The 25,218-nt window shown below is 39.7% G+C and overlaps 1 long non-coding RNA gene across 1 annotated transcript in view; it reads right to left on the bottom strand.

Moving 5' to 3' along the window:
- LOC308618542 overlaps positions 1-25,218 on the bottom strand; it is a 119,684-nt gene that overhangs the window by 79,142 nt on the left and 15,324 nt on the right. The window contains exon 2 of the long non-coding RNA XR_014016028.1: positions 21,297-21,374. This is a non-coding gene — a long non-coding RNA (uncharacterized lncRNA). The remainder of the gene's footprint in view (positions 1-21,296; positions 21,375-25,218) is intronic.

Below are 25,218 nucleotides of genomic sequence, written 5' to 3'. Positions count from 1 at the left end.
ACATTGAGCCATAATCTAGAAGTGAAATTGGGAGCAGTCAGGTGAAAGATTCATGGGTCAAAAGGGGCAGTTCTTGGAGTACTCTTCCTGCCTACTGGTTTATGTCTTGTGGAGTGGTTGGGATAGAGGAGACATCACAGTGATTTATAGCGTCTAGTAGTTAGTTAAAGGACAGAATAATGATAGGTGCTTTCTTCACTAGCAGGCACTTTCTAAGTGTAAGACACTTATAAGCACTTTACACTTATTATTAGATTCAAATTAATTATAACCACAAACCTTGGAGTATCATTTTTATTCTTAAATTCCAGAAAAGAAAAATGACAGAGAGCTTAAAGCAAGTTGTCCTAAATCATATGGCTGGAGAGAAGCAGGGTACAGATTCCAAACAAGCCAGTTGACTTGAGATCTCCTAATGACTAGTCCATTCTGTCTTGGTGGGAAAACTGAGGATTAGTAATGTGGTCTATGTCTTCTCCACCAGACAGTGTTCCAGGAAGACAGGGATGCATGCAACCTTTTACCTCCAAGCCTTAGGCAGTGTAAAAAATACGTGGGTGTAGAAAATACATGATGATAGCAAACTCCAAATGAGTATCCTCAAACCCAAACAGAATCAGGACCATCCTCAAGGAGGAAACAACATCTAAAGTGAGACCTAAAGACTAAGAATGACTTATACAGGTGAGAATAGGGGAAATACAGTGGGAGAAGAGGGATAGAAGAGTTTCATACCAAAAGGTATCTGTCTTATACTCTTAGTTACTCCAATATCCCCAAAAGCATTATTTACTCAAAAGTACATTCTGAATACCACAACAATTATCTGTGCCATAGCATACTCATCACATCCTAATTGCATGTTTATTTATCTCTCTTTACTGATGGTGAATTCCTTGAGAACACAGCCATTTCCTTGTGTTCCCAGTACCAAGCATACAGTAGATGTTCAATGCTTGTTGAATGCTTACTGCCTGAATCACAAAATGCATTGAGGGTTCCTGACCTCCCCACTGACTGGCTATCTGTCTTGGATTTACCATTTTATCTTGTCCAGTCGACGTTTCCTTTTCTCTCCATTTGTACCAGGTAGCTCTGCTAGACATCAGAGAGGTGAATAAATAAGACACAATGTGCTGCTTTCCAGGACCTATCATCTCTGGTGGGGATGGAAGACAAATATGCAAGTTGCTGAGCCTCAGGGTCTCTTCCAGCTACCTCACAGGATAATGCAGTGACCAGTAAAATAATGCATCAAAAATACTTCATAAAGTATAATCTGTATCTAAGTTAATAGTTATAAATTGCTAAATGGAAGAAAAGTAAAGCTCTTTCCTTAGTAGAATCTCAATTAATAAATGAAGAAGCATAGTTGGATATCATCACTTAGTAAACACCATGGCACTAATTGTTGCAGGCGAGGTTCATCAATAGAAATTAAAATTAATGGGTTAAGGTATAAAGAGAAATGCATTTTCTGGATTTAAGTATGAGAGAACAGTAGATAATAGACCTTCTACCAACTGATTGACCTGTATCCTGTATTCTTCCAAAGTGTCACAATTATTTAAAAAAAAACAACAACTGTGGAATTGCCCCAGATCAGGGGAGACTAAGGAGGCATGACAACTAAAAGTAACGTGCAATACGGGATTGAATCCTGGGCCTGAGAAAGGTCATCCATGGGACAAGGGGAAAGCTTCATGTAAGGCCTGTTATAGAGTCACATCCATAATTTCATAATTTTAATAACTGCACCAAGGTTTTGTAAGATGTTAACATCTGGGAAAGTCTGGTGAAAAGTATACAGGGACATTTTGTACTATGTTTTCAAATTATTGTATGCCTAATTTTTTTTTTCCAAATAATAATTAAAAAAAGGTATGTCACTCATGTATCTTGGTCCCTGAAGTTAGAAAAAAGTGATCATTAGATCTGTTGCCAGAACCCTGAGGGAGTATTTTGTTGTTCCTATAATCCAATGGGATTATCTGTCCAACCTCCACAGTGTCTCAGAACCAACAAATTCATATTCAGAATCTTTGGGTGATAAAAACAGAAAAACACCAACACACACTGTGCCAGGCACTGTGCTGCCCACTTTATTTACGCCCCTGTGTCACTCATCATTTTGTGTCATGTCCTTTCTGTGCCCTCTACCTTGTCCCATAATTTGAATTCTGTGTTATAGAAAGAGGTCCAAACCAGTCCACTCTGCCCTCTGAACACAGAAAGCAAACAGCTTAATTGGAAATTGCTGTTTTTCTTCTTGAGATGGTAAAAATCATTTTCCATTTCTTCAGGCAGTTGAGAGTCACTGCCCTCCAGGAAATGAGGAACGTTTCCCTGGACTGTATTATAAAATTAATTACAGTTTCGTTTCATTTCAGGGTTGAGGTAGGGTTAACAGAGGAGAGATGCATTAAGGCAAAGGAGTAAATAATATACAAACCTAAAAGGTGTTTTGAAGGGTTGCCAGAAACCAGGTGAATAATTGATGATGCTGTGAAGCATCCAGATCTTTCCCATGAAATGGTAGTTATGCCAAAATGAATTGCAAGCTATCTTCCTCTCTTTTTTCCCTTACACCCCCCCCCCCACACACACACCCCCACACACGAGTCCTTTTACTGACCCCTCTCACAGATAAGGGATATGGTTATTCATCTATTCAGAGTGTCCTGAAAGTCAGACCCATTCACCTCTTCCCTCATTCCCAAGCCCACTGCCTTTGCCTGAATCTAGCCCGCACTTATTTGCATGTAATCTTACGTACCCAGTCTCCCTGCCCAAGTCTGGATGGACCACTGCCTCCTATGGAGCTTTTCCTGCTCTGCTTTTACTGTGCTCTGCTCAACAAAACCTATCAGTCCTCAATGCCTTCCTGTGAACAATAATCCATGTCTGTTAATTCATCACGCCAGGCCTTCTGAAGTCTGGCTTTTGACTTTATTTCCACTGGACAGTACAGCAACCCTGAGTATCTTTTCATTAAATTAACATTTATTCCCTGAACATGCCTGACATTTCTCACTGCCCTGCCTTTGTCCACATAGCCTTTCCACCAGGAATGAATGTTCTCTGGCCTCATTTCAGCCTGCTGAAATTCTACCTTTCATACCTATGTTAAGTGATAACCTCTTTCCTGAAACCCTCCCCTAGTTTTCAGTTATTCTCTTAGTAACCTGCCTGAGATTACATGTGTAGGCAGTTGCCTCTACTTGACTACAAACGTCTTGAAGGTAGGGAATGTGCATTCTAGTGTCTATTCCTCTTAAGAATGTATAGGTATAGTTCAGAAAGATTGTAAGTGGAAACGTTTAGAGAATGTTGGGAGATTATATCTATTTTATATCTGATGAATACATGGAAAATCGAATTCTGTGGAACACAGCATGTCACTGTGATTTTGAAAAATGGAGTGATGCTCTGTGTACATTTTCATAGCACTATTTTACAATATTTCTTTCCACATCGTTAATTCTCAAAAGCCACTCATCAGAGTAGGCTTGATTCTCCTCATCATTATGATGAGAAAGCTAGGAGTTGGGCAGAGATCAAGTCTAGCCAGGGGCAGAGTGAGAGGACTTATAGCTGTACAGATTTAGGTGAAAGTTGGAAGACGAAGCCATAGAAAGGGGTGGGGGAGGGGTACACCAGACTCGGAGATCTGCAGACTGACTTTCCAAGCCCAGCTCTTCTATCCAGGAGCTTGGTGGTCTTGCATAAGTCATTCCAGGCTTTTATTTCCTGTCCATTTTTTCTATGTGTGTGGTATTCAAATATTTAATCATTTAACCATTTTTATATTTTTGGACATGGAGGATGTTTCTTTTTAAAACTATGATGAATAGTGCTATGATGAATATCTTTTTTAAAAAATTTATTGGGGTATAGTTGATTTACAATGTTGTGTTAGTTTCAGGTGTATAGCAAAGTGAATCAGTTATACATATACATATATCCACTCTTTTTCAGATTCTTTTCCCATATAGGATATTACAGAGTATTGAATAGAGTTCCCTGTGCTATACAGTAGGTCCTTATTAGTTATCTATTTTATATAGAGGAGTGTGTATATGTCAATCCCACAGATGGCACTACTAGGGACACCTGCACTTAAAAAGTGATTCTTTGAGATGACACATAATTTGGTGAGCTATGTCCATAGTGGAGGCCCCATTCAGCTAGGCTAAGAGGCCCCAAAGTTCTTTGAACTGTTAGGGGCCAGTCCTCTACACTACACCTTGCCCATCGAGAGGCCATTCTGTCATGTTCATGCTTCAACATATTATCTTTCTTTATGCGAGTTGTGAAGAATGAGCATCACTGTGGTTTCAGGAGACAATCTGGTTAAGAACACAACCTATGGAGCCAGACTGCCTGGGTTTGTACCTCAGCATGTCACCCAAACTAGCTGTTAGGGTTAGGGTTAGCGTTAGGGTTAGGGTTAGGGTTAGGGCTAGGGCTAGGGTTAGGGATTAGGGTTAGGAAAGTTGCTTCCCTTCCCCATGCCTCACTCTCCCCATCTGCAAAATGGCAGTAATAGTATTTATCTCCTAGGGTTGCTTGAGTGTCTATGAGGTAAATCTCCGCTAAATAGTAGCTATTTTTACTTCTGTGCCAACCACTCAGGCTCCTGGGAGGATCAAATAAGAACAGTTTATAAACCTGAAAGTACTAATGGAAAATAAATACTTAGTAGAACTAATATGATTTTTTTTTCTCTAAAACTGGAAATAAAATGTGCTCTCTTGTTCCAAAATCCTTCTGAGATCATGAGCTAAAAAACCCAAACACTGTTCATGCCATTTATGGGACACAGTTTTCTTCTAAGACATTTTCAAAGTTAACTTTACAGTGAACTCTTCCAAAATGGCTCTTGTTGGAATCGGCTTTCAGACTTGAGATTTGGAGTAGATTATTTTAAATACCCCCCCCCTTCCAAAGTCAGAAAAGCAATTACAATAAACAAATAACATGAAGTTACAAAAGCCATTTTTAATCTGTGAAGATCTTTAACTTGAAATAGATATATCTTATACTCTCCACAGATGTCTTCTCCCTATAAATTATGTATTCAAATAGTAACATTAAGCCATAAACTCAGAGATCAGTGAGGGAAAGTGTCCTTTTATTTTGGAAGCACATCAGTGCTAAATGAAGTGGATGGTTGATGTATGCTTTTCCTATTATTTGCAAAGTCATAAATAAGAGCAGAATAATAGTATATTTTAGAATGCCACACCAATATATAAACACTGACTGAATATACACGTTTAGTAATTAACTTGGGAAATGGTTTAGAACAGTTTCCAAACTGGTTTATGGTCATAATTTGGTACAATCAGCCAATTTTTAGTAATACTTTAAGAAGGGTATTGTCCTAGGAGCTGTGAAGGATACGAGAGAGCTGGGATCTAGTAACAATAAAATACTGATTTCAATCCAAAATCCACACTTATTGACAAGACTTTATTTGAGCTTGATACGGTTGGGTGAAGCTTCTGGAATAGATTTGATCTGGCTCAGTGCTCTCTGTCCTCATATCTGTCCACCATCAGCTTCCCATCGTTTGCTTCACTAACTCTGATCACCTTTTCCACGGATTGCAAGTTCCAACATGATGTTATACTAAACACATACATTTCTGAGGTCAAATAAACTTGGTCTAAATTGGGCTAAACATAGATTTCATTCTTACAGGACTTCTCAGAGCCTTTAATAAGTTCATGGCTCTCTTATCAGGAGATGGAGGATGTTGTATTGCTCAAACACATTAGACCAATAGATTTTTTTTTAAACAGCATATTCACAGACTAGTGTTTTGCAGAATAATTGGGGAAACACTGGATTAAGACATCAGCTTAGATTTATTTGTTCAATAAATAGGAATTTGATGTGGGTAATGGAGATACAGTTGTTAACACATAGCCACTGTCCTATTCTCATGCAGCTCACATCTGGGAGGTGTAGCTTATAAGCACAAACATTTTAGCAGCAAGTGTGAAAGGCTGGGGAACACCTTGCAGGGAGAGAGATGTCTTATTGATCTTTATATGCCTGACATTTTGCCTGATGTAGAACCGATGCATAGCTGGTGTTCAACTGATGTTGGTGAAAAGGTTGGGGAGGGAGAAAGAAATCAAGGGAGCCTGGGCTTCCCTGGTGGCGCAGTGGTTAAGAATCCGCCTGCCAGTGCAGTGGACATGGGTTCGAGCTCTAGTCTGGGAAGATTCCATATGCCGTGGAGCAACTAAGCCTGTGAGCCACAACTACTGAGCCCACGTGCCACAACTACTGAAGCCCACGTGCCTAGAGCCTGTGCTCCACAACAAGAGAAGCCACTGCAATGAGAGGCCTGAGCACTGCAACAAAGAGTAGCCCCCGCTCGCTGCAACTAGAGAAAAACCCACGCAGAGCAACAAAGGCCCAATGCAGCCAAAAATAAATAAAATAAAATAAATTCAAAAAAAAAAAAAAGAGAGAGAGAGAGAGAAATCAAGGGAGCCAGGAGGGAAAAGATCTGGTGAGGGAGAGAAAAATGGGATGAGAAGAGACCCATTTGGGAGCATAACCAGAATGCAGGCAGGTAGTTGACCAACACTGAAAAATCCTGAGAGCTTCTAAAGGAACTGGGGTGAGTCTGTCTGGGAAAACTGAGAGTAGCAGTTAAAATGACATATCCTGAATCACAGAGCTGCTTCAAGTTGGTCTCATTATAGATACAGACATACTCTAAGCCATAAAGCCAGACAGCCTAGAAAGTTCCTGCTGGAAGAGATCTTGGAGATGCTCCAGTATGACCTTCTTTGCTTGATCTCTCCTTATGACCTCACACACTGAATTTTTTCTGTTGGTTTTTGAGCAGACAATGAGATCCATTTAATCCATTGTGCACCCTTCTGCTTTGACCTTTAGGAAGTTCAGAGCTTAATTTAGTATGTGATTGCAGTAACTGTTAGCTATCAGGTTCCAGTTATAGCCGTATCTCCCCTTTTGTCGACACAGTCAGAACAGCTACAATGGCTCGAAGACTATCCTAGGCTCTGTGGAGGCTATACATACTGCCTCAGAGAGCTCTGACCAGTCACGGGACATGAAATTTTTAGTCATTGGTTCGTTCATTAACTCATGAAGTTATTGGCTATTTATCATGTGCCAGGATCTTTACCAGGAATAGTAAAGAAGATAAAAAATGTAAAATAAATAAATAAATAACTTTAAAAGATTTTCTGTATTCATTCTTTTAATAATTTGTTTAATATGCATATATTGATAATAAATTATGTAATATGCAAACTATTTCAAAAACTGGTTGTAATGAGTGCTCAAATATATATATATTTTTTACCACAGATATCCTTAAATGTTTTGGTAACATAGATTCATAATACCCCAATCCTGCAAAGTCACAAATCTAAGTATGTAAAATCTAAGTGGGTATAAATTGTAATGAAAGAGTCCTGAAGCCCTTAAAAATGACAGGACTTGCCCATTGTCATGTATCTAGTTAGTCTCCCAGCCAGATTTCTTCTATTGAGTTACACTCAATTTGGGATAATTGCACAAGAACATTCCCACCATTGCAAAGGTAATTCTAGCTCATTCATTTAGCGTGTGTTTGGAGGGTCCCTACAAATGCCAGGTCCTGGGCTAGGCAACAGGTCACAGAGGTTGTTTCTGAGTTTCTTTCTTGGGTGACTCTGAGTGAGAGCCTTCTGCCGATCACTACTGTAAATATATTATCTAAGTGCTCAGCATAGAGAACCCATGTCTTATGATTGCATAACTACCATGACAAATATCTGGGCAGAGCCATCAGCAAATAACTGCTCTTCAGCTTCACATTTCTTAGTTGAGCTTAGCCCTCACAATAGAAGGATTATACAAGGAAGTAAGAGATAAATTGACGACACTTTACATAAGCACGTTCTTTGCAGAATGGAGCAAACTGCATGAGGAGAAAGACATGGCAAATGTTTCACAAAATCCAGTAAAGAAAATTTAGGGTATGGACCTGACATTCTCTGACACTTTTAGTTCCTCATCATTGGCCAAAGCACCCTGTCGACAGCATTTTCTTGGTGGCCATAAAGTAGAGAGGCTTGTGTTTGGCACAGAAGAGGGAAAATGTAGACGAGTTGGGAATACTTCCAGACACAACTCCAGGGGGCACCCTTCACATAGACTGAAGCATAAATGGCACCTTCTAGACTTGTGCAGTGCACAGTCTTTACAGTTGTGTAAAATGAGGTTGAGAAACATGCCCCATGTCCACGTGTTGGTATATGGATAGCAGGAATGAATAAGGTGGAAATACAAGGCCATGTGTAAAGAAAACATTGATGGGAGAAAGAAGCAAATTGTACAGCTGAAGCTTAGAGGTGGGTATGAGAGATTTAGATTTGTCAAGCTCAGATTTGAGTCCAGTCTGTGGAACAATATTAGGAATCCATGCTGCAGGCTGATGGGAAAATAGACCTGATTAGAAGCTGTGACTGAAATTAGAAATTTGGGTTTAGGATTTGTCAATTGAAAGTTGATAACTGGGAAGCATGAGAAGGGGGTAATGTCTCCCATGGAAATAGAGCATAAAATTATAATAGAAGGGCTTCCCTGGTGGCGCAGTGGTTGAGGGTCCGCCTGTCGATGCAAGGGACGCGGGTTCATGCCCCGGTCCGGGAAGATCCCGCATGCCGCGGAGCGGCTGGGCCCGTGAGCCACGGCCGCTGAGCCTGCGCGTCCGGAGCCTGTGCTCCGCAACGGGAGAGGCCACAACAGTGAGAGGCCCGCGTACCGCAAAAAAAAAAAAAAAAAAAAAAAAGAATTATAATAGAAGTAAAAGGGGTGTAGGCTTAGACCTTGGCAAGCCCCTGTTAGGGAAAAGGATTAGAAGGAAGAGGACCTGGAAAAGCAGCTGGAAGCTTATGCTTTCATCCTCTGGAAAACACCGTCCAGTGTCACTGAGTGAATTGCAGGGGCATATCTCAGACCACAAGGACTCTGCAGGTTTGTGAGACTTTGTTTGGCAAAATCTAGTTTGCCATATAAAGGTACAAACTGTCATTTTTCACAGATTCCAACTTTCTGTTTCTCAAGATATGCCTCAAATACATTCATCAATTTCATCAAGGATGTTTCCTGTTTGTGACGGAATCATAAATCTCACAAAGTTCTTAATAATCCTTTTTTAAAAAGACTTTGGTTATTTAGATAGTAAATTAGTTTAAACTACCACTGTTTTCATATTCAGGGGGAGCTTAGACTCAATAAACGTCCTATGAAATACAATAGATGGGCAGAACTTACAAGAAATTCCTTTCATTCAGTAGGTATTCAATCCAGCCCTGACCATGCAACAGTGTTAGGGGCTGAGATAACATGGGGAACAAGGTTGACAGGATCCTTACCTTGTGAATTTACATTCTGATGGGAGAAACATACAAAAAAATAAAATAAAGTCAATAAACCAGTACACATATCACATATGTGATAAATACTGTGAACACGGAATTAAAGTTGAGACTAACAGGGGCTCACCACTTAGACTGGGTAGTAAGCAAAGGACATTCTGCAGAGATACTATTTTAGCCAAGGTCCAAAGGAGAAAAAAGTGCTGCCTTATGAACAGGTGGAAGGAAGAACATTTCAGGTAAAGGGAATGGCATTTCCAGAGGCTCTGAAGGAGCAAAGAGCTGGACAAGATTTAGGAGCTGGCTGAGTGAGGGGAAGAGCTGAAAGGATGGAATTGGGAGGAGTCAGGGGCCAGATTATTGCTGTGTGTGCACAAGGGATTAAAGGGGGACAATAACGGACCTGGAAACCACAAAGCGATGACTATCACAGCCATCCTGGGCTTCCGGATTAAGACACTAGCCATCAGCAAGGCGAGAGAGAGAGAGAGAGAGAGAGAGACAGAGAGAGAGACAGAGAGAGAGAGAGAGAGAGAGCGCGAGCGAGCATGAGAGAGAGAGAGCTGAATGCATTCAGTGATATGTGTGGAGACAGAATTTACACCACTCATGGATCTGTATGTAGAGCCAAAGACAGGGATATCTCTCCAAGTTTTCTGTTTGAGAAACAAGGTGAATGGTGGAGCCATTTGTTGAGATAAAGATGTGAGGGAGAGACATATTTCTGGAGGAAAATCCACTGTTTTATTTTAAATGTACTACTCTTGAGATATCTATGGATGACACAGTTAAAGATAAGATTAGTACAATCTGAGAGTGAAAAGGAACCCTTTGCCCTGCGGTAAGAAAACTGGTAGGGCTCTCAGCAAGGTGAACACAAGTGTGATCAGGTCATTTGTTAGCTTAAGTCTGTCTATGACTCCAATTTACCTCTTGCATGAGGATCTTGATTTTTAGCCTGGTATTCATTTCTGAAAACATGCAATACTCTTTTTTTTTTCCTTCTCAGGTATATGTCATCTAAATAGAGCGATGTTATGAAAAATCAAAGAATGAAAAATAAAGGAAATGTTGCTTTATTCTGATCCATGAATCATCGACTTATGTCCCAAGGCTGTTGTATTAGGGATGAGTTTGAAAAGTAAAAAATAAATACTTGCTAATCTGCCTGGTTTTTGCTTTTCTGCTGTCAGCTGACAAGCTCACTATGAAGTGTGAAGAACTGGCTACTAGATAAGCAAATTGCCAGAATGCTAAACCTTTAGACCTTCTCAAAGAAGCAGGAGTGGTTATTGATAGTACAAATGTACAGAATGTGTGTCACCAGAAAAATGACCTCCAAAACCCACTGGCTAATTTCCCTACAGTATTCAGGGCAGGTACTTGGTACTCTAAGGGGCATCAGTGACAAGGGAGACACAATCTTCTTTCTCAGAGAACTTGCAGCATCCAGAAGAGACACATATGCAGTACAGTAGAATACAAGGTTGGAAGCTATCAGACTCAGGAAGCCAAGACATATACATTGCTGTTGGAAAAGAAATGATAGAGAGAGGCCCTCCAGCTGAGAATAATATGGAAGAGCTTCATGGAGGAGGGACTGTTTGAATAGAACCTTAAAGGATGGATATGATTTTGAAAACATGACGAGAGGGGCATTACAGGAGGAAAGTAGAATGGAGCAGAAGAAGAAAGATCAAGCCCTGTTTGTCAAACTAGAAATAGCTCAGTATGCATGTATGCATGAAAAGTAAGATCCAAAGTGGGAAGTGAGGATGGAAGAATAGGCTGATTCAGAAGTTCAAGCAACAGTTGATGCTCAAGTATCCAATCCACCAACCGCCACATTTCTGAGCCTTGAAAATTTGATGGGGGACTTCCTTGGTGGTGCAGTGGTTAAGAATCCGCCTGCCAATGCAGGGGACACAAGTTTGATCTCCCGTCCAGGAAGATCCCACATGCCACGGAGCAACTAAGCCCGTGCGCCACAACTACTGAGCCTGCGCTCTATAGCCTGCGAGCCACAACTACTGAAACCTGCACACCTAGAGCCCGCACACTGCAACGAAGAGTAGACCCTGCTCGCGGCAACTAGAGAAAGCCCGTATGCAGCAACGAAGACCCAACACAGCCAAAAATAAAGAAATAAATTTTTTTAAAAAAGAAAGAAAATTTGATGGGATTAGCTCCACTCCCAGTTGATGGGGGTAGGTCCTGTTTAGATTAAACCTATCAGGGTATCCCATTCCCTTTTTCAAAATGATTGATTCAGAGATGTCACCAATCAGGGAGTTAAAAAAAATACTCTTCTACTGGCTTTATGTAAGAAAACCTCTTTTTCTTCAATGTGTATTATAAGATCATGCTCTTTTCTTCCCCATGGATGTGAACAAGGAAACCTGAAGCTCTGGGAACTTCTGACAGCCATCTTGGGACCAGAGGAAAAATAAATTTTAAAAAATTTAAAAAATAAATCTGGCACTGAGAAAACAAGACTGAAAAATGAAGAGAGAGAAAAACTGTGTCCTAACATTTTTTTGAGTCAATGGATTAAGCTTCACATGAGAGCAGTGCTATTTCTGGACTTTTGTGTTACATGAGCCAATAAATCCCCTTAATGGTTTAAACCAGTTTGACTTGAGTGTGCTATTACCTGCCACTTGAAGTATATTGAAACAGATTCCTTGGAAGGCACATTAAGGTTTTGGTTGGCAATCAAGATCTACTGAAATTTGTAGCCCCAAGAGTGCCATAATCTGCAAAGAAACCCTCATAATAGTGGACAATGCAAAACACCATTAAATCAAGGTAGTCCAAAACAGAGGCCATGAAAGTCAGCCAGTGTTTTAAGCTGAGATTTGTCTCACTTTTCTCTCATTCCCTGCCTAGTCATTTGACTTCTGTCTCTGTCCCCCAGAAGGAAAGGAAGTAATTCTACTTAAGTCTTTCCTTGAGACGAGCCACCTCCCCTGGGCTTGGAGCCTGACACCATTTTTCTCTCTTCCACTGACGCCATAGATGTATTCGTTTCTCTTTGGGTATTTAATGTAAACCAGATAAGCCACAAACTTATAATAACTTTAGTCAATTTCAATTCTCAGGCAAGTTGAATCATTGAGGCCAATGTTTCAAATACAAGATACTGTGATTTCACAGATGGTGAGAATGTTTGGGGAATTGCTTTCCTAAACTTTCCTTCCAGTATTTAGATTATGGCATGCAGTCTAGGGGTATATTATGAGTGATCCTCTTGAACTTTGTCAGAAAGTCCTCATAAATCACATTCAAGAAAATATATTTAACTTCCATATACATATATATGAAACTTAAGAACTCAGACAAGTGGAATGAATTCCAAACTGTCAGTTTATAGCAGTAACTTGCTTTTCAATTTGGGGCTTGAAATTTGGGGTGAGAAAGCTCTAATGGAAATAGTATGTTCTTAGAGAAACCAGAGGGTCTGCCTGACTTCTGAAATACTTTATATGGAGTGATAATTAATTTTGGAATTTAAAACATGTTAGGTTATGGTCCGAGGTATTTGTGGGATTCCAATAGATTCCAGTTACTAAACCTTAGTCTTTCATCTATGAAATGGGTTTAATTTTTCCATTTTGTGTTATGATTACAAAAGAAAACATATTCTTGAATTAATATACTACTTATAGTTGACTGTGCTCTTAATATATGCCAGGTGCTGTATTACAGACATTATTTACCATCATTTATTTAGCTCTTAATATGTACCAGCCACTAAGAACTAATATATATTAACATGCTTACTACTCACACCATTCAAATAATTTGGATGTTAATATTTTTACCATTTTATAAATAAAAAAATTGAGGCACAGGAATGTGAAGCATGTTCCCAAGGTCACACAGGTAATATATGGCAGAGGAGAGAATCAAAGGGAGGCCTTGGTATGTCCTATCATTTTTACTCTTCCTAATAGCACTAAAAACTGGGTATTGTGAATACAATTTTTTGGATAAGAAAATTAAGACTTACAGAGGAGATATACCTTTCTCAAGGTTATGCAGCTAATTAATAAGAGAGCCTAGACTTAAAACTTAACTCCAATATTACTTTTATCTTTTAGTTTGCATATTATTTTCCTCATGCGCCCAGTCTCTCCATTTCAAAGCTTTCCATTCCATACTTTCTTCAAATTACATTGTCACCATTCTCTCTCTGAGCTAAATTTGGGTGACATACAAGAGAGGTTGAATATTAGAGAGATCACAAATTACTAGATTTGGTATATACCCACGTTACCTTTAAGAAAATCATTAGAAGAATTTAATGTAAACACGTTACTTTGACGCAATGGTATATCAACTTTAAAATACAATCCATAATTTCATTTTGAAGTTTAGCATACTTTTAAATTTTTTACCACAGTCATTACCAAATTAATGCCTTAAAATCATTAACACATTATCATATTCCCCTAATACAGGGAAGGCCTATTGATTCCAAACTCAAATGTAATCAGGATTAGGATTTCTGAGTTCTCACTCTTTGTTACTGGTAAGGTGTGCAGTCATGTGTAGAAATACTGTTGCATTTTATAGTCAAGTTTGGCAGAGTCTCCTAAAGTCCTTTTTCTCTAAGACAGAGAGTGTAGAATAATTGTTAGAATTTATAGTTTTTGCCTCATTGTCACCTTGTGAAAGCTGGTTTTCACCTTGACCAACATTCATAACCCCATTCCACAAAAGCTGTTCAACTGACAAGGAGCTAAGCTATAAGGCATCATGATTTGACTTAAACTAACTGAAAAGAATTTGTTAGTGTTATGAAACCACCAAAAGTGCAAAATATAAATTGGCCACATTAGAATGAAGACATGGTATAGAAAGTTATTGGTTACAGAGTCATCAGAATTAGAAGGAAGGATATTATGGAACTACTCTACATTAGATGCTCACGTGAATATTGTGTTTTTCAGCTTGCAAAGATCTTTCAGATATATATCATAGAATGCACACAACCACCCTATGAGGCAAGTATTCTTTTTTAAATATCCCCAAAATGAGGATCAGAGACAGGGTAGAACTACCCAAGTGTCTGTAGTTAGCAAGTAGTGGCGCTAGGATACGAATCCAACTCTGACTCCAGAATCCAAGTAGAAGAAGTGTTAAAATCCCATGGGCTTTCGTTCTGGCTGCTCTGGTACTAGAATCTACTGGGGCCCCACTGAATGATTTTGGTTTCTCTTCCTTTTTGTCCTCTTTTTTCTTTTACAGTTTTCTTGGCAACATTTGTGGGAAATGACTCCAATTAAAACTTTGTGAGGCCAAGGCTGATTAATATATCACTGACCACAGATTCTCCAGGATGTGGCCAAACTTCAGTTCCTCAATTGTTTGTCATCTACCTCCATCCTGTCCGGCACCCTCAGGACCTTCTATTGCCAGGACTCAGGGCTGGTCTCCTTGACTGTCTTTGGCCTCCATGGTTAGAGATTGGCCACCTAGTTCATGTTCCCAGATGGGGCCATTTCTGTGCCTTGTTTTCACACGAACACTTTAAAGACTCTACTTTCTTTTCTACCTTCCCTAGAGGAAGGGCTTATCTGCAAGCTCCTCATTTTCTTCTGCCTCAAGATAACATCTTGGGTCTAGAGTAGGGCAAACACTGACTCAGCCTTTGCTTCAGCATTTTCACTTTCTTTGGAGTCTTGTGTACTGAAATTTTGGTTCTTTAGGACCTTGAACTCTAACTCTCTAACACATTGTACCATTTATGCCCTTTGACTCACTTAGATTACCAACATATGTATACATACAAATATATACATACATACACACGCATACATATCAGTACATACATACATACATAAATGCTGCTGTCTTACTAGCCACCATGTATTGTCATAGGATTTGTGTGAAGATGGAAAGAGGTTTCATATCTGGCTCCATTCTTCAAGTAGTGGGTCGGCCAAAAGTTCATTTGGAATCATGGAAAAAGCCAAATGAACTTTTTGGCCAATCCAATAGTTCAATTATATCTGTATCCCCGTCTAACCATTTATCCAGAGAGAAATAGGATGAAACCCAAGTTTGTTTGATGTTGAAGGCAGCAGTCTTCCCACCTCCCTGTAGGGGTACTTTGAGATATGAAATATGGTGAGCCAAAGACTTTTACTTGCCTCCCAATATCCATTCTGCTAAAGTTTCCTTTAGCCAGGACAAAAATTCTAGAGCAAACACTAGGATTTCTATTTTTGGGCCCAATGTCTATCAACTGGGCCAGTTTTCATAGTCCCAGTCCCAGCAGCATTGAGCCACAACTGTCAGCTAAGCACATAACCATCCACCTATAAGATTACCTTTCCCATCCAATTTTCTCTTGTGTAATTGGGTGCCACCATGGGATAAAGTTCTGGCTAAAGATATGTAAGCTGAAGTAGTGTGTAGAAGGTCATTCTAGGAAGTCTTCTTAAATGAGAAGCTATGTGCCCTTCCTTTTCCTCTTTTTCCTTCCTGATGCTTGGAGCAAAGATTTGATGTGTGCCACTGCAGCAGCCAATTTGGTCCATGGGAATGAGGTGCATACGCAAGTAATGTTGGAGAGGAGAGGTAAAAGGATCCTGTTCTCTGACATAAATAGAGCCACCATACCAAATTCAGACCTCCAACCCACAACTCACTTTAAAATAGAGGAGAGCTGGGCTTCCCTGGTGGCGCAGTGGTTAAGAATCCACCTGCCAATGCAGGGGTCATGGGTTTGAACCCTGGTCTGGGAAGAGCAATTAAGCCTGTGTGCTACAACCACTGAGCCTGTGTTCTAGAGCCTGCGAACCACAACTACTGAGCCCACGTGCCACAACTACTGAAGCCTGTGCACCTACAGCCCATGCTCCACGACAAGAGAAGCCCACTCACTACAACAAAGAGTAGCCCCTGCTCGCTGCAACTAGAGAAAGCCCACACACAGCAACAAAGACCCAATGCAGCCAAAAATAAATAAATAAATAGATAAATTTGTAAAATAGAGGAGAGCTAAACTTTTGTCTTATTTTGAGGTATTGTTATTTATTTCCCTTATATACAACTGAAACAAGTGACAATTAATATAGATGGAGATCTTTAAAAAGGATGAATATAAGAAAAAAGGATGAATAGAGAGAGTTAAAAGTTGGTAAACTAAAGGAAGCTGGCATGGATAGAGGAGATCTAACATGGCTACTGTAGCTAAGGGAAATTTGTTCAGAAATGTAGATTATTCCAGTGTTACCTGTTACCTCTGCATTCAGACAACTTACATATAATACCCTCTTATTCCTTCCAGTCTTATCTGAAAGGACAAAGTCTGCAATCAAATCCCTGGAATCTCCACTTGCTAGGTGTTGACATTGGATGAACTCATTTATCTCTCAAAGCCTTATTTCTACATCAAAGATATGGATTATGAGTTATCAATAAATTATGGTATGTGTGCCTGGAATAGAGAAGGCACCAAGTAGTAGAAATTCCCATAGGACCAGACACTCTCTTCAATTTCAGGGACTTCATTTCTGGCTAGCCTTAAAGGAGCTAGCTAACTGTATCCTCCTGAGAAAACCTGTCCCCCATGTTTGTGCTCTGTTTCCTTTCCTCTTTGGACACGTAGCGAGATAAGTTCCAGTGATTTCACTATGATTCCATTAGCATTAAATGGAGTGCACATGACCCAGGAGAATTGAGACTCTGTCAGTGGAAAACTCTAAGTGGAAAGGTTCCTGTCCTTGGAGCTGTGCTTTAGAAACCTTGTCAGTAAGAGCTTTTGTCTTAGGGGTTTGTAAATATTTATATTTTCAAACTACTATGAGAGGAACAACAGCCATTCCACATGAATGGATTACGTTAAATGTACCCAAAGTCTGTAATTTAAGCTGTCAAACGTGAGGAAATACCAGACTTAAGGCTGCCATTCCAATCCGCTCAGAATAAATAAGGACTTTGGGCAGAGATCTTCCACACAATGGCTCACAGACATATGGAAGATGTTACTAGGGAAGACGACTGAAGAGAAGGAAAAACACACTAAGTGAATTCAAGAAATACCTAGTCTTTCTTCCAGAGAGGGAAGGGATTGGGGATTGAGGGAGAAGATTTTTGGCCCAGAAGCAAGGAATTGGGATTAACATTAAACCAAGAATGAGGGGTGGCACGTGGAGGCTTTTCCTGTTCCTAAGACATTTGTCTGTTTTTCATTTATTGTTTGGTCTGGTGATATGACACCAATATAGGAATCAAAATGTGTGTCTGAACTGGCTGGATGAAGGACAGGGGATTTATTTACTGTGGAAGTTCTGTGTTAAGCGTGCGGTGGAGTTTCCTAGCCTATAAAACACAGGTGGAAGGTGTGTTTATTGAACAGGAAAAAAAAATGCATTTCAGGGAGAGATTGACCAGTGGGTCATATAAATTTGATTCAATTCTCCAGGCATGTACTAGTCACCTATTTTGTGCCACACATGGGCAGTGAAGCTTGAGAAACAATCTTATTTAGTGGAAAGAGCTTTAGCTTCTTGTCCTTACTCTGAAGTTCACAAATTTTGCAGAATGAGGCAAATAACTTCCCCTTTCTGAGCATCAGCTCAAAATGCCACTGCTTTCTTTTTAATGACTAAATACTGTTAGGTGACTTGGTGAAGGTATGGGACAAAATGGGCTTGCTAATGCTCTCCTATTAACCCTCCAGTCTAGATTTTGAGAGAGCTCCAGGTGTGGTATTCTGTGTTACTATTCACTCATATTCCATGCTTGTCTCTGTGGTACCCCAACTATGACAGGATATAACATCCCATTCTTTTTAACTCAGGTGTGATCAAAGGACTTGGTTGTCCAGTGGGATAAACAGGAGTGATATATCTGAGAGGAAGATATTAGAGCCAATGAGAGGTTCACTGTATCTATGTTTTCTTTCCTTCTGCCCTGATGACCAACAGTGGTCCAAATAGAAGCTAATCCTCAGCCTGAGTCCTGGAATGATGACACGAAGATATGCTATTGCTCACCTGCCATGGACATACACCATCAGTGGTTTTAAGTCACTGAGATTTGGGGGTCGTTTGTTACTGCAGCAAAACATACCCTTGCTGACTGAAACTCACAGGATAAGAGACAACTCTAATCTACAAAGTATACATTCTTACCTTAGAATATCCTAAGTCATAGTGATCCTAAGTATCACCCTGGTCCATGGCAGAAAGAGAAGAAAGGGCAAATTCTAAATTTTCATGGTCTTTCACCCAGTCAAGAAATGTAGGCCAAACTCTATCACCCAGAAGTTGATTTACTTATTTCTCCTGTATGAGAAGGTGAAAGTAAAATTAGGGTAAATGACAAAATGTGTTACTTTACTGAAGTCTCCTGAGAAAGGAAATATGACTGTTCTCCCCCAACAATACTGAAGATTTTTGAAGAGGGAGGTGACACACTCAGATCTCTTACTGAAATATCTCTCTTGACGCACTTTGGAGGATGGACTAGAGTGTATATGACTGTAGCTAGGTTGACCAAGTAGGAGGGACTACAGCAGTAAGGATAAATGAATGAGGAGGGCAGTTTTAATAAGGACAATTGCAATAGAGATGAAGAGAAGACTGCAAATATGAGAAGTCTTTTGCAGGCAAAATTAATAGTGAGGGTTTAGATGTGTGGAAGAAGTGTAGCTAAAGATGAGTGACAAGACAATAGTCACATCATTCATAGAGAGGAAAACTGCATAAGACAACTCAGTTTAAAATGTTGAGTAAGCATTTTAGTTTGGGGGTTTCCCTTATGCTTCTGCACAGAATCAATGATCACATGGTCCTGCCCTTTGGGACCATGTTCAGACACAGACCACTGGGCAAGATGCATCATTCAACTGGCCAGCTGTGACCCTTTTAGTACATTTACGTTAGATTTACTGGAAGACCACATTGTTTATGGTTCGTGGGAGGCGTTCACAACGAGTAAAAAAAAAAGCAGAGTTTGGACCACAGTTGTGGACCCTGAGACAGGAGACAGCTGGGCAGAATGCCAGGAGAACAACCTGAGGAATTCTACAGGCTTGGGTTCAAATTCCAGCTCTACCATTTTCTAGATGTTTGGTTTACTTAAAACCGCTGAGTCTCAGTTTTCTCACCTATAAAATTAGGTATAATAATATGTACTTCAAAGGATTGTTGTGAAGACCTCAGGACTCTATCAATGTGATGTGACCAAAACATAGCAGGCATTCCATAAATGCTATTTCCTTTTCCTTTTCCTTTCCCACATACCACTTAAATGATGTGGAATGAGATTGTCTTTGAAAGACACCATTGAATGATATGCTTGTTATTGGTCAACTCACCCTTTCATTTTGGGAGCCCCAAAACAATCTTTTATGGTAAATCAAAGGGATTTTGCCATCAAAGAAAAGAAAGGGACCAAACATTTTTGGTTTGCTACCCATCGAAAATAGCTTAAGCCAGAAGGGCATTTTGCCTGGAGGAGAGATGACTTCTTTTGGTATGTGCATGGTGGGAGTGGTAGAGGGGAGCCAGTGGTCACCATTTCCAAATATCAGATGGTCATCAGAAGAGCAGGGGAAGTGATGTGTTCTGTGGTCCAGACAAGAGAACTCTGGCCAGTAGGTCAAAGTTATCACGAGGCATTCCTCAGTTCAATTCACTGCAGCTAATAGCCCTACAATGACTCTTCGGAGGCAGTGAGTAGTGTAACTTTATGTATGAAAGCTGAAGTCGGGTGAACACTGGGCAATTAAGCAAGGAGTAGAGATTCCTACACTTGACGGGAGGGTCTACCAGATGCAATTCAAGGCAGCAAATCTGTAATGAGGGTCTGGTACATGTAAGACTCTGGCTGTAATCTGGGAGAGAAACAGATTCAAAGAAGACAGGGTCTCTCCTCTTAAGCACACATAAGCAACTCTAAATTCTTTGATTCTAGGATAGATTTAGTGACTCAGCCTTCCCCACAGGTTAGTCAGTTCAGTCCCAGGCTAGATATTGTAAATTGTCAATCCTGTGTACTATTTATTCTGATCCTCTCAGGCAGAATTATCCAGTTGGAATTTGTTTCCAAAAGAAAATACTCATGCAAACTTCACTTTTAATAGAGGTGTGTCCTCAAAGTTAACATGAAAATTGAAAAGCAAGTTAATGAATTGTGTCAAAGCATATCTAATAAAAAGTGAAAATGTTATACCAGAAACGACTTCAAGTTTGTAAAATTGGGTTCTAGGCTTATCTGGATAAAAACTAGCTGGATGATTTCCTCAATTCATCTCCCTTCTCTGATCCTCAGTATCCCTTTATGTGCTATAGAGATTGAATTTAGTAATTTCCATGTTCAGGTCTTGCACCAACATGCTAGAGCGATGTTAATCATAAAATAAATATGTACTAAATGTGTACTATATGTTAGATGCCATCTGAGGAAATGAAGTAAAGAAAGTAACAAGGCATACACCCTGTCCTGGAAGAATTCATGTCTTGTAGATAAAGCAGCTAATGATGACGGGAAACAAGACATGAAGTCTTATTGATACTAGACCCTATGGGCATCAAGATGTGTAAACAAATGATTCTGCCTTGAAAGATTATGGAAGGCTTTTAAATGGGGTTGCAATAGGTTTGGAAAATCAAGATGACTCTCTCGATAATACAGATTCTTACATGTGCTTTAGCTAGAACTGTGTAGATTTATGTGCTATAGGCCAGATAGATGAGAGCCAGAAAATAACAGTGAGAAAGAATTGAGTGCCAGGCACTACAGACCATGTGGTGTGCTAGGTACTTTATGTACATTAACTCAGTCCTCCTGACAGCTTGTGGTCAATGGTACCAACTCCATTTTCACTTTACATAAAGGAAACAAAGGTACAATACTTACATTTTAGCTAAAATTACAACTCAGATCCAATGGTAGTGGTGAACCCTCAGGGTGTGTTGAGCAGGATTCAGAAGCCACCTATGATAAGAATGGATAGAACGACATGCTTAATTAGGAATTCATACAACAAATATTACTGAGCTCTTTCTATGTTTTCAGCATTGTTGTAAATGAGTGGAAAACACTGGTGAACAGAAGTAGACATGGGTCTCTGCTCTTCTGTTGCTGGTATTCTAGAAGACACAAGGAGCAATAAATATAAAAGATAAAATGTATTTCTTGTTAGACACTGAAAAGACCTGTGGGAAACCAAGACAATGTAGCCAGGGTATGTGGGCTGTGCAAGCTGGCAAAATTGTTACAAGTTTCATGTGGTGGACAACGTAGGCCTTGTTGAGAAGGTGGCATTTAAGCAAAGACATGAAGAAGGTTCAAGGGTTAGCAGCAGCAGGGACATGGTAATGGTGGCACGTGAGACAACAAAATAGCAAAACGGACAGTAAAATCAGTCTCTAATTATAGGCCTCCGCGGCTCGAAACCTTCAATAACAGAATTCTAGGCAAGAAAACCAAGAATTATGATTTCAAATCTTACTAGAACCATTTTAAGCTTAAGGCAGACTTACATTTTCAAGCTATGAGATTTTGAAAAAAGTGACTTTCCTTTCGCTGAGCTCCCATTTTCTCATCTGTAAAATGGGCAACAAAATGTCTGAGTACTTGTGGTGATTTAATGAGATGGTGATTGTAAAAAAAACCTGGCTTGGAGCCTGACACAGAGTTGGAGCTCTATTATTATTATTTTTTCACCCTTTTGCAACTTTCAGGCACTAAAGGGGAAAGATACAGTGAATGTTTTGCTTTGAAAAACCCACTCATTGGGCAGGTGGTTCGCAAAGTTGCAAGCCACTACCCACCAGTTCAACTGCACTGTTGCAAGCTTATGTTCCAATCTTCGCTCAAATACTGACATAGCTTTGACTCACTTATACTTAGGGGTACCAGGAATATTTCTCTTTCCTATTCCCTGTTGGCCCAAGGACTGGGCGATATGAATTGGATCTTACCATCCCCTTACCAACTCTCTGTGAATGTCAATTTTGTGAATTTAAAGAATTCATCTAATGTCATTGAGCTGTGAAGTTTTTACAATTTTCTTTTTATGGGTGAAAAAAAAGAGGAAATACAAAATTGGTAACGCAGTCGAAGTATATCATGTGAAAGAATTTTAAAGTATGAAGAATAGATGAATCTGATTTGTAGACTGGTGATATTCAAGTAATTGAAACATTTTTTCACATACATCTTTGGGATTAGGAACTCCACCTAAAGATGGTTTAAATAAGCCTCAGTGAAGGGCATGGGAAGTAGTGTTTTATGCAATTTTGCTTTGGTTCAAATCTCACTTACAATACCTATTGTGCATTTATTGAGATTCTGTGTACACCAGGCGCTATGCAAGGAATTTTAATATCCCGTCTAATTTAAGCCTTTAAACAACTCTGTGACATGGGAATTTTATCTCTTTACATAAAGAAACTGAGGCTTTTTATATCCTTACTACATAAGGAAATAGGCTTATTTGGATGAAATTTTTCTTCAAGGTCACAGAACTCCTGTCCTTCAGAGTCAACAGTCAAATCCTGAATCCCCTTTACTCCTATGTTTTTTTCCATTATAAAACACTGTTTCATAGTTTTAATCAAACAGGTTTTGTAAAAGAAGTTCAAAGTATAGATCTGCAGTTTATATCACACAGTTCAAAAAAGTTTGTTTTGGGAGAGAATTTTCATATTGTTCTAGAATAATTTTAAGTGAGGGGGTACACTTTCAAATACAAAAGTTATCTAAGGTAAGAACTAAATTTCAAAGCATTGTTTCCTGTTTCAGCATAACACCTTAAGATGACATGTTATGAATGCCATACCTGCATTTCCTACATCTTTACTCCGTATTGATGCAGAAGTGTAGACAGATGAGACAAGAGAAATGCAGGAGGCCATATCTAAGTGGTTTCCAAGGGCAAAGGGGTAGAACAGAGACAGCTATCCTGGGAGGCAAGAGCAGACATTCTGCTTCTTGATTGGCAGGTAATTTGTTTTGCAAAGATCTTGGGCAATTTGCTTTTTCCTCTCTCAGATTAAAAACAGGTAACTTTTGCCTCCCTGGCACCCAGCCCCCACCTGCAGTTTCAGTGCTTCCCTAGGATCAAATGGGTGTTTCCTGCTCCCTTATATGGGAATCTCCTTGGATTGGCCGTTGAGTGTAGCTCCTCTGATTCAGTTTTTCCTATTATAAACACTGGAAATGAAGAGGTAAAATTGTCTTTAAACATCACCTAGTCCTACACCTTAATGATCAGATGAGAGACACGGAGGATCACAAAAGGCTAAGCTTTGGCTTCCCAAAGCCACATGTCAACTCAAGGCAGAGAGAGGGCCAGACGCAGGCCCCTGCATCCCAGTTCAGTGAAACTGCATTGCTCCAGCACGATTAAATCTGACGTCAGACCTCACAGAGAGATGATGTTTTGTTGTTTTGTTCCGTTATCTTTGTCCAGACCATACAAGTTTTTCCTTCCTAATGAAAAATGATCACCCTTCTTAAAGAATAATTGAAATGAAAAAGGCAGTGTAATCATACTGCATCTGCAGATATTGGCATTTCAAAACACTGAGTGCATAATAAAATAATCCTTAAGGAGATTAGTTATTGTCCAAGTACACTGGCTGCTTTGACTTCCTCCAGTGCACTCTCACCAATATTAATATTGTATTGAAAAATATTCAAGGTCTTCTTTCTTTGGTCTGCATTACAGTGTCTGAGGAGAAATGAGATGTTTTAATATTACAGAGTAGTTTCCTTTAATAGAAGTGCGATGGCCAAAATCGTGGAGGTAAGACTTTAGCTCTGCAATTTACCTGGAATTATGTTTCCCTCCAGACCCTGGGCTTTCTGGGAGACAACCAGAAGCCCTGCATGATAAAAGGGTATGAAGTCAAGTCATATCATGTCAGGTTTGCAAAAAAGAGAAGAAAAGCTAATGCAGCGTGAGGAAAAGAAGAAGACTGCTCACCATGGAGAAGGCTTCTTGCGCTTCCCCTCATTCATTCCTCGTGACAATCCTGTGATATAGTTATTACTTAAAAGTGAAGAAACTGGAGCTCATGGACACTAAATAGAGAGTTCAAAGTCATTAGTGTGCAGGTAGAAGACTAGGTTTTAGAACTGCAGGACTTTCTAAATTCAAAGACTGTGCTTTATTTTGGCTGTTCACATTGCTTCCAATGAAGGAACAGGTTATGTTTATGTTGAAAGATTGCAACTCTTTTTAGAGATGGTATATCATGTTTTCACCTTCAAAACTCAATGTCAATTTAGAGAGTAGAGAACAGATTTTCTTCCCTTGTATCCTCAGAATGCTGAGCAGGGAATACAGATGGGTATAACAGAAGACATACTTTAAGAGAAGAGAGGCTGTCCTAAGGGTAAGAAGTATGATTTTGTTAGGTCAGCCTCAGAGATTGCACACTTTCATAATAAGTGTGATCAATAAGCTAAGCAATGACCTCACAGAGATATAGGGAAGATTCAAGTCTTAGACAGGACTCTGGACTAGGAAATCTCTACATTTCTATGATTTGTCATTTGATCTGCAGCACTTTGGTTAACACAGAAGGTACATTCGATTCCTGTAATTTTAGGTTCCTAAGTTTTGTCCAAATGCATATTTTTGCAAGAAAAAAAAAGATCCTCAGCAGTGTTATATTATGGCTTTTGGCTGAAATCTCATGCCTAAAATGTGCAACTGAAATATGGCTTTATGGAGGAGCTCCAAGTTTTTCAGAATTATGTACTGTTTGAGAGGGGTCAACCACAGAACTGCACATCTCTGCCGTGTCTTCAAACCCTCTGAATCGCT

Source organism: Mesoplodon bidens, assembly GCF_964165515.1.
Source record: "Mesoplodon bidens genome assembly, chromosome: 6".
Lineage (NCBI taxonomy): Eukaryota > Metazoa > Chordata > Mammalia > Artiodactyla > Ziphiidae > Mesoplodon > Mesoplodon bidens.
Note: the sequence above shows the minus strand (reverse complement) of the source record. Positions and strands in the feature narration are given on the sequence as shown.